Source organism: Dromaius novaehollandiae, chromosome 1, assembly GCF_036370855.1.
Source record: "Dromaius novaehollandiae isolate bDroNov1 chromosome 1, bDroNov1.hap1, whole genome shotgun sequence".
Classification (NCBI taxonomy): Eukaryota; Metazoa; Chordata; class Aves; order Casuariiformes; family Dromaiidae; genus Dromaius; species Dromaius novaehollandiae.
Genome location: NC_088098.1, coordinates 198131119 through 198150323, shown reverse-complemented (window position 1 = coordinate 198150323; position 19205 = coordinate 198131119). Strand labels below are relative to the sequence as shown.

The 19205-nt window shown below is 40.8% G+C and overlaps 1 protein-coding gene across 2 annotated transcripts in view; it reads right to left on the bottom strand.

Annotated features, from left to right (window-relative positions):
• SACS (sacsin molecular chaperone) overlaps positions 1–19205 on the bottom strand; it is a 102663-nt gene that overhangs the window by 64600 nt on the left and 18858 nt on the right. The window lies entirely within an intron of this gene.

Genomic DNA, 19205 nt, shown 5'->3' with positions numbered 1-19205 from the left:
ACATGATCACCCGTGCATATAACACCTCGAAACAATCAGGGAACTCGGATACAAGCCTGAATGGAAACAAAGGTTGGAGCATTTAAGTACTTTTTAAGATTTTTCATCCTTTTGCCTGTTAGTGGTCCATGTTAACTTGTGAGATTTGCTTCCAAGAAGAACCAAGAAACCTCTCCTTTGAGGGTGCTGCTGGCCCTGCCGGTCCTGCTGTTTTGAATTCCCGTGGCGATGCAGATTGCTGTCCATCCCCACAGCTCAGCAGCCTGCCGCCACAAATGTGACCTCTCCACCTCGGTCAGTTATCATTTAAGATAGTATGCTAATATAGCACTTTATAAGAGCTTCAGCACTGGTGAAAAGTATGAGATTAGGGATTTCTAGAGGATCTGGAGCTCTCTTTCCCCTCTGCAGTCCTTGGCTGCACTGAAGATGCACCAGAATTAGCTTGTCTACAGAGTAACGCCTGCAAAGGTACAGAAAACAAGTACTGACCGGAAAAAAACACGGTGCTATTGCAGCTTAGTACTGACAGAGGACGCCTGCTCTTTATTATGACTCTGCTGCTTTTGGTTAAAAAAATCTGTTTCCCTGCCAAGGAGCTGAGGCTGACTTTTTTCATGCTGGAGTTTAAAGTAATGCTGAAAACACTAAGGAGTGTCCAAAGAGTTGTATATAAGGATATTAATCTTCCAAAGAACAGAAGCCTGTTCCTTAATGTTTCATTGTAAAAGTATGTCCAATAATAAGTGAAATCATTTGTGTTATGGCAAGGTTTAAAGTTTACTTACAAGCAGCTTGCTGGAGGAGGCCAGCAGCCTCATATTCAGAATCCTGCTTAAGAAAGGTCACGAGGCAGGGAGAATAAGTAAGCAACAAAATTGGCTCTACAATATTGCCTTTTGTAGCACAGAGATCAGGGAAAACACGTTTTTCCAGTGATCACTCTCAGCTTTACCAAAGTTCACATCGGCCACAGTGAGAAATCCTCTCTGAGTTCAAGTAAACAAAAGGGCATTGTAACCAGGCAGACCAGACTGTTTAGCCATGAAAACATGCAGTGCCAGCCTCCAAAACATTGCCCCGCTGCATAAGCTCCCGCAGCCCAATGATCTCATGCAGCTGTCGCGTTGCTCCTAAGTTTAGCTGCTTAAAGCATCGGCACTAACACGGAGGAAAGCTGAGAGTGATGCCTTGCTGGCCAAGCAGGGAACGCACATAGGCTGCAACTGCCCAGGGCCATGCAGAGCTGTTGGGTTAGTAGGATGCCATCAGACTTGTTTGTCGATGCCGAGCCTGAAAGCAGAGGAAATCCATACAGGGGGTGGGAATTGGGCCAAGGATGACATAGGAAACATTGCAAAGAGGCAATGGGGGCAGGGGCAGGACTTTGAAAAGAGAGTGCTTAAGAAATATGCTCCCCCAAATCCTTTCTGAGCAGCAGGCATGAAGAGTCCTCCTTTGAAATTCACTTCCTATGGTGAAAAAACAGATCAGCAGCTATTAGCATTATTACCAATCGTCTTATAGAAGAACATGAGCTGAGGGTAGTCTTTTGTCTAAAAGTCTGCACCAGAAGAGCAGCTGGGCTTCCGGAGGAAGCAGGTGAAGAGGGAATTTCCCCTCCAGGGAAATTTTAAAACACAGACAAAAATAAACATTTGATTGATGAATTCACCATCCCAGTTGTGACAAACATAATAGAAGGCTTGTTGACACTTCTGAGTTTGGTATAACTAGTATAAGGGCTGATAAAAGTTAAGTGCCGCCAGCTACTCAGATGGATCACCAAAAGCTGAACCAGATCACCCTCAGCTTCAGCTCATCAGCAGAAGGCTACAAAACTTGCAAAGTTCACTCACCTCCCTAAGTCAGGACCATACTTCTTGCTTCAATGCCTCTTTCACTTCATCTCCCTCCTTTCTAAAAAGGGCCTCCAGGCACTACTGCCCTCCTCCCTCCTCTGCTGTAGGACAAGTCATGGGACCGTCTTTAGCTCCATGCACCCCTGGCCCCCCCCAGATCCTCTACCCCGGGCAGGGTTACTGCAGTGCCGCTGGTTAGCAGGGATGGCCACTTGCAAGCACTCGCTCTATGGCATGCCCCAGATGCCATCGATCACCTGGTGCTTGGTAAATCCTTCACACAACCTCCTCCTCTGGGCTGAACGCTTCCACGTAGCAGTTAATGAATGTCAGATGATGCCCTGCACCATAGCAGTGGTGCGGCACTTGGCCTAGGTTGCCCAGAGAGGCTATGGAGCCTCCTTCCTGAAGCTGGAGACTCAGCCAGGCAGAGCAACATGATCTAGCTTTGAGTCAGTCCAGGAGTTTGGACTGGAGACCTCCAGAGGTCCTTTCCAACCTGAGTTCTTCTATGCTATGTTGATGGTTCGGAGGGAAGGAAAAGAGTATATTCCCCTGGCCAAAAATATGCTACCAAGGAACTCTGGATACCCACTATGTCTCAGGCTAGCTCTATCCAGTGTCCATCGCCCGCCTCCTTGCCCCTGCACTGGCAGTGCTCTGTTCTTGCACTCTTATGCCTACTCTTCTGCTCCGCTGTTTTTGTGCTTTGCCTTCCTCTCACATGGCACTCCTGGTGTCAACATTCCTCTGCATGATGCCTACCGTATGGAGGGACAGACCCCAAAATGTGATCCTGCGCTGCCTCTGACACGCTTGCAGCCACTCAACACCCTGTGGCCACGGCAGGGTGGGAGAGCGGAAGGCGAGCACTGAAGTCACACGAGGCGCTGTGGGGCCGGGCGACCGAAAACACAGCCTTTCCCAGCCAGTCACCACAGCATGTGACTGCAGTGCTCCAGGCCAAACAAATCGTTTCGTAGGCCACGTGCAGCCCACAGTCCTTGCAAATTACCATAATGATGGGAGCTGAAATCTTGCTTAAATTGCAACATATTTCATTTACGTAATAGACCCAGTTCAGAAGTTATGAGGGAGCTTTAACTTTGTGAAAAATCTCAGGAGAAGAGGTGACCCAGCTGTTATAGTAAATATGAAACAAAACTCAAAATCTTAACCACAGTTAATTTTTATAGAAAGAACTGTAATTCATAATCAATTTGATTAAGATTTTCCAGGCATTGCAAGACTGCTCTCCTCAGCTGCCTGAGTAAACCTCGCAATTTCCTGTTTAATCAATCTTCCAAGCCCCATACATTCCCAGCCTCAAATTAAAGAGGATAAAAATAAGGCTTGAACATAAAACCTTCCTGCAAAATCAATCTGCTAGTGACATGAACTATATAAGATTTAGTGGGCTCTTTGAACTGGATGAACATTCAACAAACAACTAATCAGTGACCTTTAAAGATAAATAGAATTGTTAATTTCTTAAAATATCAGCAATCCTTAGTTTTTTTACTAAATAGAGTATTGTATCTAGGATTTTATTAGGTATACATTGTAGTAAGATCATACAACAATACTCTAATACTTAGATCAACAAACATTTTAACACAGTGCATTCCATATGTTGGAAGGGACTCAAATGGTTTAAAGGGGCAACAGGGAAAAGAAGTAGGAAAAAATAAAAGAATAATGATGGGAAAGAGGCTATTGAATGGAAAAGGATCCAGTACAGTGGGTGCAAAGACTCCCAAGGCTGATCCTTTTTATATTTAAAACAGTGATTTCTGCATTTTGTAATTGATTGACTCTAAGATAGACCTTTCATTAGCCTTGTTAAAAAGACAAATATGCTAAAAATTAACAGTTCTAGGCTGTGATCCAGGATGATTAAAATACCACCTTGCCCAGGCTATTAATGCCATAACAATTATAATGCCAGCCAGGCCAGGCCAGGCCAGTGCGTGGGTAATTAAAATACCAGTCACGTCTTCAACAGCCAGGGTGATCAGTATGTTGCCAGCCCATGCTATTGATGTTACTACCACCAGTGATGTGGAATAGTACAGTCCTTTGAGAATTTACTTTAGACTTGGATTAGCTTGCTGCTTTCTCATTAACTACACTTTCATCATTGAAATATATGTGTGCCTGTTACAAATATTTGTGGAATCATAAGAAAAAGGTGTTTTGATGTATTTGCACCACCATGATAATGGAAAATTTAATTTACCAGCTGTGTAGGGGGAGTCATGAAAAGACTGGATTAAGACTGGAAAAGACTTAATAAGAATTCCAAGCCGTGAAATTAAAACAATGATCATGATGTATTCACCCTCTAACTGAAATGTAAATGCCAGCTCTATCAGTCCACGGCTTGCAGCCCAGCCAGAGCTGCGCAGCCTGGCTCACCGCATTTACATGGGGCATTAGATGCATTAACTATTGAAATGCTCCACAGCCCTCACTGCTTTCTTGAGGCAGGTGGGGAACAACTGATTTGAAGAACTAGGTTTGACACGGACTGTCCAGGCTCAGGATAGTGACTTTTCCTATGATTAATACTGGCAGCAGTGATGGAGCAGCGCAACTCTACGGCAAGGGCAGAAGAGCCCTGGAAGACCTGCTGGCAGGGGCCTGGGCCTCACCGGGAAGGTGGAGCTGTGAAGAACCAGCTACCCATGGGAAGCAGCACTCATGTTACAGCAGGTAGCTGTAGGGCTGTAGAGCTCAGAGTGTGAGTGCGAAACTCAAAATTGCATCTAGACTGCTTCTTAGGAGCAGTATGGGGTTCATATACATATATATTCATATATACAGTATATATTGACTCTTTACTGCTCCTTTTCATTTCCTGTCTTTTAACTAATTATCCAGTTATCCATGCAAGGACCTTTCCTTTTATTCTATGACAGCTTAAATTTCCTTAAAAACCTTTGGTGAAGAATTCAAATGCCCCTGGAAATCTAAGTAGAGAGGATCTCCAATATCCCTATGTTTGGTGATTCTCTCAAACAATTCAGATAGGTATATGAGGTATGATTTGCGTTTACAAAATTCATGTTGACTTTTCTCCAATATGTCATAATGAGCCATTGTCCTTTAATTATATTACTTATTATGATCTTTTTTATATTTTTTATTAAAAATTATAGATCCTGAGAAAATGTTCTGTACAGATATTGAATATATCAATCTGTAGTTCCTCAGATCTCTCTTGGGACCCTTTCTGAAAACCTATGTCATGTCAGTCACTTTCCAGCTCTCTGGTACCAAAGTGGTTTGAAGCAAAAGTTACAAGCATGGACAGTCATTCAAGTGTTTCATTCTTGAGTTCTTAAATGAACTTCTACTTTTAAAAAATGACTGGGTGAAACACCTGGCCCTGGTAAACTGTTACTCTTCATTTTATTTACTTATTGTATAACCTTAGCTATTCACACACCACTTCAAGACAGCTAGCCTGTGTAGTCTTCCATCTGGGAGTATGCCAGCATGGAGATTTCCCTGAGCTCTTCCATAGATGCAAATAACTGATTCAGCCTTTCCTGCTATGGGCTTATCTTCTTTGTTCATCATGGAAGGACTTTATGGAAGGTGTTGGAAAAATTATTTATAATTAATTTTTAAACTTTTGAAGGCTGTTCCTCAGTAATCAGCTCAGAGCTGCGTCAGATCCAGTCATGGTTTATTTATGCAAGGAGATTTCTTTCATGAGAAAATGTTTCCTATAAGTAGTGATAGCTAATGCCTTCTTCAGCATGACATCACCCAGAGTGTATGACCACAATGAGCTAGCATTAATCGTCATGTCCCACAGTCAGTGCAGAGTCATGTTTAACGTTATTTGCCATGATTTACCTGCCAAGCAAATGTACTTGGGAGAGAAAGATGAAAAGACTCATTTGTAACAATTTCCACGCACCTCACAGCTCTAGGTAAAGCAGTGGAAAACATTTTTGTAGACCCCTCATCTTTTTCTCTTGTACGTGCTCCCTGGGAATCACTGCAGAAGAGAACAACAGCAGGCTGGGTAAGGTGAGGGGTGTTAAATTGTGTTTTGAAGACAGGCTAGTGGCACGAGTGCAGACGGCAGTGTCAACAAGCCAGCCCTCTGCCTCCACCCTGCAGTCAGATTAGTGATAACTATTTTCTGCTGGTGTGGTACAGCCATGAGGAAGGAAAATGTGATCTATCAGGAGATGAAAAATGGGAGATTATTAGAGGTTTGATTGAGAGCTATCTGGAAGATTCACTCTACATGGTTCAGATTTAGCCCTGGTGAGGTAGGATGCAGAGAACATGCAGAGGACAGATTCAGAGAAGCCCTAGTAACACGGTTAGGAAAGCAGAATGCTTTCATCTTGAAAGAGGAGATTAAACCTGCTTGATTTGTTTATCAAAATGGAGGTGAACAAAGAGTGTGACTGATCATCAGAAATACCCATGGGTAAACGATGAGGAAGCAGAAGAGGTTTTTAAGCAGCTGGACAAAATTAGTTCAAAAGCAACTTGGAGATAGTCCCAAAACCAAAATGGGCCACAAATATGCTTTAGCAACAAATAAAAAACCATGGAAAATATTAGGGCTGTGATGTCTTCAATGGCCTTGCACAGTGAGGCACGGGAAAAGAATGAACTACTGTGAAGATGGAACATGATATGTTTGTTAGATTGGACTTATTAGGAATCAAATAACTTGGTTGCCTTTTATCATGGAGGTGTAGGTTCAATACCTTGGGAATGCAACCCATCCGGCTTTTTATCTTCAAAATATTCTGAAAAGTCTGAATGGAGATCTCTGATAATGAACTGTTCTTTTCAGTGATAATTCTTAAAAGTCTGTCCAGGAAGGACTATTTCAATAGCAAGCATTTTTATGTACTTGCCTCATTTGAATTTGTCATTCAGAAATGTTCGGCTTGTTTTTTCATGCAAGTTTTCCTTTATCTCATGGCTACATTATATTTTATTTTCACATTTTTAGCAGAAACTGACCCCATGCATAGTTAAGAATTTCCTTCTCAGATGATCTTCCTAAATTAGTTTTCACAACCTCCTTGATAACCAGCTTTGCCATTTACCTCCTATTTCATCTCTTCTGTGTATCAGTGTATTGGTCTCACTATCGGACAGCTCAGGTTCACCATGAGGAAAATCTTGTTCATCTTCAGTTATCTGCATTTTCTTTGGCTCAAGAATCACTTCCTGACATTTTTAGTCTCTACGATGTTTTCATTGTATTTAGACTCTCCATACAAATCAGTAGCCTTCTTTTCCTGATCTCTACGTACTCTATATTAGTTTAGTATAAAGTGAAGTGTCTTGCCACCTTTCCTTCTCCCTCCCCCTTCTCCCTTCCTTTTCACCATGTTGAAACCAGTTAGAGGGTCCAAAGCAATCATTACAGGAGTTCACTCACTGAGTGACTGAAGACCAGATTTCTCCATGATCTATAGATGTGGCACAGTCCTAAGCAGGAGATCAGCAGGAGGATTTCTCTTAGGATTTTACCGATAACTTGCCTTGCTTTTTCTACTTTTCGACCCAACAGCTGTGTTACAAAAGGAATCATACTCCAGAAGGGAAGCACTGAAATGGGTAGTGTCGATATCAAGATAGGTATTTAAGTATGGGTAAGTGTTAAGAATATCAGGGAAATTAGACCTGCCAGACATGAGTATTTCTCTCTCATTTGAGGGGAAGAAAAAGAAAAAGAAAAAAAGCAGTGTGGAGTAATGATGATAATAAGGGATAATAAGGACCAAATAAAAACATATACCATGTAGAATGTCTTTCAGTCAGGCTATGCAAAAGTGTAGGAGGAAAACCAGAAGATGAAGGGTGATTGCCATAATGGCGGTGGTGCACAGAGACCCCTGAACTAGTGCTGAGCTGTGCCAGGAAGGCACACTGCCCAGCACAGCCTGATCACGGTATTACTGCTCCCAAAACAGAGCTACATCATGTCTCTGTACTCACCCTGTCCTCAATCCACAACCCAGGTATATATCCACAAAAAAGCAGGAATTGACTACAACACATGTCAAAATATGCACAAATTGCATGGGAGGACTCTAATCCATGAGCAATTTTACATGATAATCTTATAGTGCTGTTATCTGTTTCCTTCTCTTTGTCAAAGAATATTTTTATTTATCAGCAAGTGTAGTCTCTCTTAGGGGGTTAGAAGTTAGACTGAGTACTCAGAGAAAATGTGATGAAGATGGTTATGGCAGCACCCCTACCTGTGATGCTGCCCAGCACTAGGCGCAATGGTGAGCGCTCTACTCAGGTGCACTCAGCAGCAGCTGCTTCACGATGTTTCCTAATGAGCTATGATTAAACCCAAAGTGAGCTAACAGACCCATCCCATTACAAAGGGCAGATCCAATAGCTTCAGTTCGGTTAGGTATCCAAGACAGGCGTTCAAGAAAACGCACAAGATGCCAGCTCTAATAGCTGCTCCCATTGCTGCTTTCCATCAAAGGTATTTCTCACTCCCATGTCTCTTAGGCAGTGACTGCCTGCTGGGTTTGTACCAGTGTTGCTTCTGCAGAGAAACTGCACTGCATTTCTAGCTACTCCATGGGAATACAGAAATACAGGGCTGACACTCGCTTTGTTTGTTGAGTTTTTTGACTATTTACAGTATCTGTTACTATGTTTCTGATAATTCCCACTCTATTAATGTGTGTAAACAGCTACAGTGGTTGCTAGATAAAGGTGAGCAGAAGTTATGCAGATAACCTCATCATTCCTATAAATATATGGATTTCCTTCATTTTTGGGCATTTTGTTAGTCGCTCTATTTTTCTAGGTCTGACCAGAGTCCTCTAGAAGCCAACAGGCATCTCGTCAGAGGCTACGAATTTATCTAAGGTTCAGCTTCCCCGCACCCTGACTAGTACTGCACTTACAACATCTGTTTAGGTTATCACAGGCTGGTATCAGGAGCCTGACATGCCTTTTCTTGATGCATTCCTTCCTGAAGCGAGATCACCATCAGCTACAGCTCCAGCACACTTGGAATCGCTTTCATGTGCAATTCAGTGATGCCCATAAGCATTCACACAGCACTATATCTGCCAAAAACTAGGGGAATTGTAAGTAGGTGGGTGCCTGGGAGGCATATTATTCAAAACATCAGAAGTCATTCTGGAAATCACAATGATGCCGTTGTATCAGATAACTAGGATAACATGTCCTCGCTTTTAGTGGTAGTGATTTCTTTCCACCTTTCTTGTAAGTGACTTTAGATTAATATCCTCATTTTCAGTTTTCTCATCATCACCGGGTCCAGATCCACTTTGTTGCAATGCTGCTTCTTTGTAGGCTTGCCAGGCCCGTGTTCAGTAGCTCCACCAGAGCTAATGGAACATGCATTTTGCTGGACTCCTGTATTGCACTTACATGGGATGTTGGAGCAGACATAGCTCAACTCTCCTGTGCTCTGAACCAAAAGCTATTTAGCTGTGATTAGCACAATACTGATCCCAAACTATTAAGCTCTGCTGAGAGGCAAAGTCTATCAGCTTAGGCTGGATGCCATATAAAAACTTGGAGCAGAGAAAGAATGAGCTCATGTTGGTCTACAAAAAGTGATGTGGACATATCCATTGCCTACATGAGCGGGTATATTCCTAATTAAATTTTGCAGATGACACCAAACTGGAGGATTAGTGAATACACTTGAGGGCAGGGCTTAAATTTAGAGGGACCTAGACAGGCTGGAGGAATGGGCTAACAGGAACCTTATGATATTCAAGAAGGACAAATGCAAAATTCTGCTCCTGGGAAGGAAGAATCCCTGGCACCAGTACAGGCTAGGGACAATCTGTCTGGAGAGCAGCTCTGCAGAAAAGGCCCTGCAGGTTGATAGGCAGCAAAGTGAGCTGGAGCCAGCAGTGTGTTCTGGCAGCAAAGAAGGCCAAAAGCATCTCGGGCTGTATGAACAGGGGCAGAACCAGAAGTGGAGGTAAGCGATTATTCCCCTTTACTCAGCACCTGTTAGACCACATCTAGATCCTGCAACCATTTTGGGACCCCCAAATACAACAAACTGGGTAAACTGGAGTGAGTTCAGGGGAGACCATTGAAATGGTCATAGCTGGAGTGCATGCCCTGTGAGGGGAGGCTGGAGAAGTTGGGCTTGTCCAGCTGGAGCAGGGATGGTTTTGAGGGCACCTGGCAGCATCCCCCAGTGCCCATGGGGAGCTCATCAAGGAGAGGGAGTCACAGTGATGCAGGGCAGGAGGATGAGAGACAGCAAGCAAGAGCTTTTTCCCCATAAGGGCACCAAAGCATTGGCACAGGTTGCCCAGAGATATTGTGCAGTCTCTATCCTTGGGGGTTTTCCATACCCAGCTGGATCAAACCCTGAGCAACCTGGTCTGACCTCAGAGCTGACCCTGTTGTGAGCAGGAGGTTGGACTGGAGACTTCCTGAGGCCCCTTCCAACATGAATTATCCTGTGATCCTGTGATGCCATAGTCCCCCCTGTCTATCCTCTTGAAGATATGTCCCTCTGGTCTGTTAAAATTCTGGCATCACAGCAATGGTTCCACTCTCTCTCACATTGCATGTAAAGCCAATTTTTGCTGTACTGTGTTCCTGGCTGGAATCCAAACTCGGTGCTGTGTCTGTGCTGTCTGCAAGAAGGCTGCAACAGGTTTCTTTGGAAGCATTGTAAAAGAAGCTGCTAATCCCTACTTATGAGTGGTTCTCGATGAAGAAACCCCACTACAGCTTTATTTTGCATCCACTTCAACAGGTGAGAAAGGAATGATGAGAGCAACCATTGCCCCCAATCTCTCCATTGGGTAGCTTAAATGGGAATCTGGCATATCTGCCTTGGAGTTCCAAATGTAGTGACATTTCCATAAAACGTCTTAGAAAGTAATCAAAATTCTATGACTAGTAGGTGAATGTATATTTGTATGTGATATTGTTGTCAGATTGCCTCAAGAATATTTCTGGTCATGGATAAAGAGTTTTAATCCCAGACCAAATGCATGGTTCATAATAATTGAAAAGAAAATCAATAGAATCGAGTACTTCACATGCTATATTTCAGACTCATAGTTTAAGTATTTTGGAAAAGAAGTCTGGAATGCAGTGAAGAAACCAAGAGATACTAAATTGCAGATGCATAAACCCACAAATATTTCTTAACTCCACAAAACTAGCATTACAAAGAGATAAATAATTCCAAAATTGCTTCACTCAAACTGCCATGGATATGGAAAATCCCTTCTGTTAGGACTGTGTGTCATGAAGAGGACTGAAAATGAATATAGAGACCAATTACTTAGAACAGTATGAATTTCCATGCAATGTGTTTGTAAAATATAACCAGGTTGTATATCAGCATTGAGAGCAAGTAAATGCCATAGCATTGTTTAATTTCTTCTTAATAATTTGTACTTGTATTCGCTTTTTCATTTACACCCTGCTTCAGCAGTGTTAAAAAGTTTTATTGTACATATCGGGGATTATAGCGCCTTAGACTTCTGCCACAAGATGTCCTCGGAGCATCATAAAGCAGATAGATAGCTGTTGGGCTGTGCTGGAGTCTTTTTGCGAAGTACATGGTTTCCTTTAATGAAGCCACAGATGTCAAGGGAGGGCTGTATTTTGATTCTGGCAAGACTTCAGTCACAGAGGTTTGTGTGATCTCAAGTATGCCATTTAGTCAAACTTGGGTGTCTAAAATTAAGCATCTAAATATAAAACTCGATTTTTTCCTAAATGAGAGCATTCCCACCAGGAATAAGAACGGGCTGCAGGATAACACAAACCAGAGCGCAGAGCCTGCTTGTACCTTATCCACCATAGTGTGTAACTGTTTTTGAAGTTCCTTTAGATGCAAAGGTATTTAAAACCACATCATTTGCCACTTCCTGCCCAGTAGTCTGATGTCTGCAGTTACACGTACCTGTGCGTGAAAGACTGAAGTTATATATGTTGTTCTTTTAGTAGAGTAGTAGATTAAAAATGTATGAATAAATTAAAATAATCCAAGAACTAGAACTAGATAAAATGTCCTTGAACATATGTTTTATTTTATTGAAATAATTAAGCAAAATATCCTGTTCTTTAGGAGACCTCATGTAAACCCAGTTATTGTCACATCCCTCCAAAGTTACTTTCAAAGTGATAATGGAGGTGGAAATTTCTTGGTGCCAGCTGGGGCCCCGAGCAAACGGATCTGCATCGTAACTTCTTTTCATGCAGCGCTTGCTGTATAATTTACTGAAGCATATTCTGAGCTACATTTTGGTAGGCATCCAGATGCCTTCAGGCATGGGTGTGCTGCAGCTAAATTAGTATGAATAATGATTCGCAGTAGTGAAAGTGACACATTATCTGTGCGATATTCATCAACATGAAAGGATGACGCAGGTGGCAGTATATTAGCCTCCCTGTTAGTTTTGGTCAATGCTATATCTCAGTGGTTGTTGCAAGCCTTTATTTTTAATTTTTTAAAAGTCGTAGAAGACACCAACACATTGCACATTAATCACTGTTGCAGAAGGGAATGGCACGGAACAGGTTGGCTTAGTCGCACAGTTAGAAAGAACTAGGGGCTAAATTTGGCAAGGCTGCACTCTAGCCTTAATCCAACAAGGCATGTGTTTAATTTTAAGCTCATAAGCAATTCACTGACATCAGTATGGTTATTCTCATGCTTGAAATTACACACCTGTAAAAATGTCATACAGGATTGGACCTCTCCCTTCAATACCCTCAGCTGTTCACATAACCCTACCCTGTGTAGTGTCTGAAAATCTGGTTTCTCAACTTCCTTTGCCTGTAGTAATACTGCTTGATATGAGAAATAGGCCAAGGAACATATTTTGGGCCCCAGTCCTACAGTGAGCTCCACTTAGGCAGACTTTAAAGCCATAGAGAGTCCTACAGTCTCTTACAGTCTGTCTGCACTGACTACAATGATGAACCAGGGCTCCTGTTATACTCTTCACCCATTAAACTGAGTCACAGAATGAGCCAAAATGACTTCAGCTTTGTAATTCAAAATCATTGCTGCATCAGTGGAACAACTTTAGCTTGCTTAAAACTTACATAGTGCCTTATCCTGGCAAAATAACCTGTTTATTTAGAGCATTCAAAATTCTGTAAGTGACATTTGTTTAGGACAACTATAGGAAATATATTCCAATAGATACAGATGTTGACTTAAGGGTTGATTTTCTGAGTTTCCTAAAAATATTGCTTAATTCCCAGATAGAAAATGTTCTGTAAATCTATAGCATCATTACCAAGTGAAACTGCCTAATTAGCCTGGATATGAATGTACCTCAGAACAATACATCAGTCACATACTTCAGTGATGTACTGTAACGCACAAAATAGAGTGCATGTATTTGCATGCAACTAGTCATAAAGGCTTATACTTTAGCACTAGATGACCTGGGGGGGGGATGAAGTCACCTTGTAAGTAACTGGTTAGAAGACAAAAATGTTATCCTGTCTTTAAACAGGGGCATAAATTTACAGACCAAAGACATGAACTAAAAGAATTTGATTTACTTTTTGACGCTAAGTATATCAGGCATTTGGATAGTGGCCATCATCGCAAGACCGCTGTGTGGTGAGCCAAGAGTCGTGCTGCTAGCATAGCTGTCACCGTGGAGGAGTGTGTAAGGAGTGTCCTTACCGAAAGGAAATCGCATGCTGGGTCCATGGACCCATGCTTGCAGCTTAGTCATATAATGAGCTATAACCTATGCAAAGTGTCAGTTTGATGCTTACCAGTAGCTCCTTTACCATGATGCCAGGGTTTTGTTTTGGTGTCAAATAGACAAGAAGAACATTTGTGTCTTTTTGTGTGGGTGTGTATTCAAACATATTAAATTCCACTTAAAATACTTTGCTTCTTAGAAAACAGAAACTGGCCCTTAAGTACAGCTGGACTACTGAAGAGATTAGAGCAAAAATTTCAGAAGCAGATGCCTTCACTCTGGCTGCTAAAGCTATGCTTAGAGGCATTATTAAGTTTTGAAAATCCTTAGTGTCTAGCTGGTCCTTCTAATGTTAACAGAAAGTGCAAGTTAGGGCTTGTATACAAGCACAAATTGGGGTTTAGAAGCCTAACTTTTTCTCTGAACCTTGGCCATTGTGTAGAAAGAACCTGAAGAAACCCATCTGTTTACATCAGCTTCGAAGAAAGAGAGACATATGAAAATTTTCTTCATAGGGCCCCACATTTCTACAAGTTAATGAATTATTTATGATCAAGCATATTTGTATGCAGGGACTTTTTCATATTTTTTCGTATTTCAGTGTTTTGGCTCATAGTTGATACAAGAATTACTACTGAAATGGGAAAATTAGGTGGCTCAGATTAATGTATGGAAACATATGAAATACTAAAAAGATACAGAGCAGATGGCTGAAGTTTTGGTATAAGGTATAGTGGTTTTGGTTTTGGTATAGTGCACATACATCATTACTGCTGCTGTGCTTGGATACCAATGTTTTTTTCACCCACCACTTCATTTGTTCTTTTTTTCTTTCTCTTCCATAACAGGTAGACAGTGGTCCTGCTTTCTATAGCCAGATCTTGCCATAGGGTACTGAAGGCGCCCGGTGTCCTCTCTCATCTTCTCAACACTCTGCACGCCTTTGCCCTGTGAATGCAAATTCAGTATGGCACTTCTGCTGCTTTGTGGTCTGAAGTGTAGGACTTTTTTCTCCAAAACAGATGTATCTAGAAACATCTGAATAGCTGTGACAAGCAACAAGTCTCTCCATTTGGTCTTTCATTTTATTGATATTAATCCAAACCTCATTAATGGGGTACAAAGGGTACAAATTACTGCAGAATTCGGCCTTTGCTGGCTTTGTAGCAACAAAGGAAAACGTGTGTAATCATTAACACCTGTGAACTTACACATTTCGAGGTACATTTTTAAATGAAAGTAATGTGCTCCGTGAAGAGATGATTACTTGTGTAGGTATAAACCCTACAGTTACACTGAAGTTTGGGGCGCAAACAACTGTAAGGCTTTGGCTTCAAATGCTTGCAAGACTTTTCACAAAATATTTTACATAGGGCAATAGCTTTATCATAAAAACTTTTAGGAAAAGCTACATGCCATTATACTAAAAATGGTACAGCTCATAAATAAATATGCAAAGACAGTAATTGTGGGAAGAGGTAATAAAGACCATATTTGGATAATATAGACCATGTTACCTCTACCCATAAACTTTATTTTCCTTCTGTCCTTAGATGATCACTGCTACGGTAGCACTAACACTATGTAAAGAAAGACAGTCCTCACAGGCAGCATTCTGAATCCAAAATGTCCGTTAATTTTCTGCTTTAATACAATCAAGAAGATTTAAAACATTTAGCAGTTTTTCAGCAACCCACCCATGATGCAGTATATGTGTCTCATGTTTTTAAAATAAATACTGGACATTTCCAACATCTAATAAATCTCCTCCATGTCTCTGCATATTGAAAAGGGGGGCTGTACAGAAGTGCTGTTCCCAGGGACCAACGAACATCTCAGGACAATAGTGGAACTATTCCAGGGATTTGCCCATAATTGTGTTCAAAAACTCTTGCAGTGCACTGAGAACCATTTGAACATTTTAATCCTGTTAAGTGTGCGGGCACATAGAGGATGGATAGCTTTGTGCCTAAGCATGGGTTTAAGTGCTGTCAGGGTTGGCTTTTTCTTTTTTTTTGGCTCTGTATTAAGTGCACTTCACTGCTGCGGGGCTCCATTCCTTGCATCTGGCTCCCTAATGGTGGAGGCTGAGGACTGACCGGCTGGAGCTCGCTGCAGCTCCCGCCTGGCTTGCAGCCCCAGGAACCTTCCTGTGCAAAGCCAGGATCTGGGGAAGGAGGGACGGCTGGCGCGCATGTGCATTTCACCCCAAAACGTGTTCAGGATGTGGCCTTTGCACACATCTTGACTCAGGAACTCCAAAGTGTTCCTGGGTTATGCCGTCTAGACATAGGCTTAGTGGTTCTGGGCCAATAATTTATGTTTTCCTCCACTTATGTTTCTCATCTACGCAGTGGAGATGTTAACGCTACCTTTGTGCTTGTCCATGTTGGTTGTTCTTACTTTGGAGCAAGAACTGTCTCGACTTCCTTGTTTAGAGTTAAGACACGAACATCTTGATTTCTATTTAGCTCTCTGGCCAGTATTATAATTAATACATTCACAATGATTTTCTGCAAAATGTTAAGACATCTGTATAGATCATATCACACCATCAGAAATTACAAAGGCAGATAAAATAAAAGTTTAATTTCTCAACAAAATGTAAGACATGCTTCTCTGCTGCACACCTGACTATGGCAATGATTACTGCATGCCACATACCTCATAAATCCAAAATGTTTATAAAAAATGTATGCTGTACCACCTGTTCTCATCCAGGTTCTTTTTTTTTTTTAACTAAAACAACCACCAGTGTAATACAGCTTTTCAAGCCAAAGAAACATTTCATCCAGAGTCCAATTTCAAAGACTTCCTATTAAAACTGTATGAAGATAAATCCAACAGGAACAACACTGGGAATTCAAAGGCATAAAACTAGCAGTTTCAAATTCCACACTGAAACATGACCTATTTTTAGAGATAAATGAGAATTTCTGCTTCACTTTAAACCTGCTCTATTTCTGGAGTTACAGTCAGCTGCCTTCCTAATAAAAATGAATAATAATAACAACTACAACATGTGAATATTGGCCTTCTCAAAAGGGCTTGCCACTTTAGCAAAGCATTGCTAACAGTCATTTTCTCTTGCTGCAGCTGTCACATCCGCAGCAACACTCACCTTAATTGAAGGTCAATCAAACTTCTGAAACAATCAAAATCTTTGAGTTATGAATTATTTTAGGTAAATAAATGTGATGTAAGCTATGAGGAAAAGAATGTGTATCTAGACACCTGTTTTTCATTTATAATGTTGGAATAAGCTCATCTCAACCTCAAGGCATGGAAAAGGATCATCTGAATCCATCTGTAAGAAGCTGGAAAAATGATAACTTATGCAAGAATGCACAAATTCTCTTTCAACCAGAAGTAAGCAGAATGGGTCACTGGTAATTAAATTATTGATTAACTTGGCCTGTCACCCATTCCACAATGTGAACTGATGTTTATTAATTTAGACAACACATCTTGGCACTGGTTTGAATGCAGGAACCCCAACCATTTGAACTCAGAGTAGCCTCCCCGTTAAGATGTGAATAACATTTTCAAAGTTCTTTCCAGGCCAGTAAGAAAAAGCAAAAAGCATTGTGATCTTTAATGCTGTAAATAGGTCAACTGCATAGCCATCTAAAGGATAGTCTTTTCTATATGTAAATTCTCTTATTTGGTTGGTCTCATATATATGCTCCATATGTCATTTGTTTTCCCAGCAAACAAGAACTAAAACATGTGCAAGACAGGACCAGAAGGGACCTCCTTGATCACTTACTGTATGTGAGCACATGGCATTAGCGCCTTTCATGAAAAGAAATGATGGCTTCCTTGGACTGCATAAGGCATACGGCATTAAAATCTTTAACTTTGGGAAACGCCTGGTTTGCTGTCCTAATGAAGCCTCTTTGGCTCTGCCTTCAGCAAATCCTTATTACAACTGATGCGGTGAGGCACATATAAGAAAAGAGTCCAAGACTGGATACACAGAGGTGCACATACCTAAACAAAAGTATCATCTTACAATTTTTTGTATTCTATGTCTTCTTCCACTCCTTCCCATGAATGGCCCATAGCGATTTCCTTCAGCTAACATATTGCACCTGTATTATGGTGGTGTCCCTAATTCATGGCTGATGAGTATGCCTTCAATCGGCAAGTCTGGCAAAAATAGGTAAATAAATACATAATTAAAACATTCACAAAATTAGTAGCAGTTGTGTTCAAAAGTACAGTACATTAACTTCTTGAAACAGCATTGGAGATATAGACTATCATCTTTGCTGCATCACTGTGTAACTATTTTTTCAACAAAGGGTTACGACTCTTAAGTAAATAGTGTCTTATATGATGCTGGACACAATTGTATCTAAAAATAAAAATTAAAATAATAATTGACACAAACCTATCTTTATATAATTAAATATGTTTTCCTTCAGTAGTTGCATTTGTGCAGAAAACATTAATTCTGTTTTACATGAAAATGGGGATCCAAATAAATGAAAAAGAACAGGAATTCGAATGGCAAATATAAGATATTCTGTGCTAATAAGTTGTCTCTGTTTCACTGTGTTGTGCAACTATAGTAACTCTTCTTTTCCTCCCTAATTTCTATATTGTTAATTGCCAGTGCAGCCACTCATTTTCGTTACAGAATCCTCAACTGTGAAACAAGAGGAATATAATAGTTAATCAAATACTATACAAATAGAAGCACTTATAGCATGGCCCTAAGGGCATTGCCTGATTTTAGAACAGAGGTTTATCTCACACATCATATTATATATATTGTAAAATTTGAATATAAATAATAAGAGAGTGAATTAAGTATGTAATACCAAAGCAACTTCAACAGTATCTCAAGTGCCTTATTTTTGGAAATCAACTGCTTATAGAGCCACTATTTGTATTTATTATTTATAGACCCTAAATGTAAATAGCTAGCTAGCTGACTTAATCAATTCTGGGTGCTTGTTCCAATTCCTTTTTAGGAATATATCAAAGTGAGTAGCCAAATACAACTTCTGACAAGTACAACTTGGTGGGATTGTTTTCATGCAGACCTTTAGATGGGTTCATTATTTCATCCAAAGCAGAATTTGAAGTACTGGGAGCTGACTGAAGGCCTTCCAAATTTTTCCTTTTTGTTGTGGATCTTTAGATATCATTGTTTTTGTAGATATCTCCCCAACATGTCTTGACAGCAACTTGATTTCTTATTATCTCCTAACAAAATGTAGAATAATTTACTGTTATTAATAATGAACTCTCTTAAGTGCTACTTTGCAAACACTGAAGCAAATTGTACCCATAGGAAATAGGCAATGTCTGCATACGTCCCAACAAGTTTATCCTCTAATACTGTGAGCCTCAGAAAGAGAACAGCATGAGCACTTCATATACCCCAAATTAAGAGAATACAAGCAAGACAAGAAACCAGACAACCGCTGGGGGAAGGGAGAGTGTGCGGATAAAAATATTGGAAAGGAGTAAAGGCTGCTAGAGCAAGTGGGTTTTAAGAAGGGTTATGAAAGAAAATAGAAGTTTATTGTTTCATTTGTACTTTTTTTCTAGTTTTCTCTTCATTCCCAGATTAAACTTTACTTCTCATGATTTTACTCCAGTGGCTTCTGTGGAAGGA